Below are 1,360 nucleotides of genomic sequence, written 5' to 3' on the forward strand. Positions count from 1 at the left end.
TATTATCAGCTGTTTTAATTAAAGCCTTTCGCTTCTTTCTTCTTGCTGGAGGAGAGAAATCATTTCTCTGTAATTCTGGGCATTCGATGTCCTCTGAGATTTGAATTCTTCCTGAGAGATTTTTTGGTCTGGCACACACAGAATTCCATACTGCTTCACTCTCATAAACAGCTTCCATTTCCTCTTCATGTTGATCTCTCATGTCAGTCTTCTCATCCATTTTAACACCTGTGGAATCCTCCAACGCATTCACCTCTTCCAGACGATGAATCTTGAACTCCAAGACTGTCACTTTCTGGAGAAGTTGGTAGAAATCTTCTTTAGAAAAATAAGGAGGCATCTTGAAGCTTTTCTGTACTCCCTCTCAGCAGATAATGTTTCAAAATTCTTCTCAGGTTCTTCACTCAGCCAAAAATAAAAATTCACTGTTCTTTGCTTATTCAAGATACTATCATACTCATCACTAACATTGTTCTTTGTCAAAAAACAAATACCACAAATCAACTTTGTTCTTTCTTTCTTTCAATATTTTAATTTTTAATTAGTTTCTACACCCCCCTGTGACCGAGAAATGAAATTAAACGGTCACTTACACTCAAAAAAATGACTAAAAATTAAAATACTGCTTTGTTGTTACTTTTCTTTTGTAGTTTGTGGATAAAACCAAAATTACTCGCCTTGTAAAAATATGAGACAGCACCCTCGGTCCTGCAGTAGTAGTTTATCTCTCTCTCACCAGCAGGAGGCGCTCCAAAAAAAAAAGAAACACAGAGAAAAAAAAACAGGTTAATGCAGTCCAGATGTTTTTCACAGTCTGCATCAGTAAAACCAACCCCCCTCTGTCATAACTCACAGCTTAGACAAGACAAAGGGAACTCTCAGCCAGAGAAAAAAAACTCTCAAACCCCCACTATTTGAATTCCAGCCCAAATGGCAAGTCAATACACAAATAAAAACAGAAAAACAACAAAAAATCCCCACATTTAACATAAAACACACTTTTAAGACAGAAACACACACAGGCCTGGAACCCTTGCTTAACTAAAATCCCTGACGTCTCCTTTAACACACATTAAACTCACAAAGCCTCCATCACCCATTTCTATTCATGTCCACTGGCCTTTTTCAGCGGGTTTACACAGCTCTTAAAGGCCTTAAAAGACACTGACACCGTTTACTCCTATCCAGGTAACATAAAATAAGAAATTAGGCTGGCCTGCTCCGTGGCCGCCCCTCCTGAAGCTAACCGAGGAAGCTAAGACGTCTCTATGGCTAACTCGTGGCGCTAGCTACAGAGTAGCGGCTAACTTAAAACCGGAGATGCATCTCTCACACACTTTTACTTCAAATACGCGTATTT

Source organism: Austrofundulus limnaeus, unplaced genomic scaffold, assembly GCF_001266775.1.
Source record: "Austrofundulus limnaeus strain Quisiro unplaced genomic scaffold, Austrofundulus_limnaeus-1.0 Scaffold102, whole genome shotgun sequence".
In the NCBI taxonomy this organism is placed as follows: domain Eukaryota; kingdom Metazoa; phylum Chordata; class Actinopteri; order Cyprinodontiformes; family Rivulidae; genus Austrofundulus; species Austrofundulus limnaeus.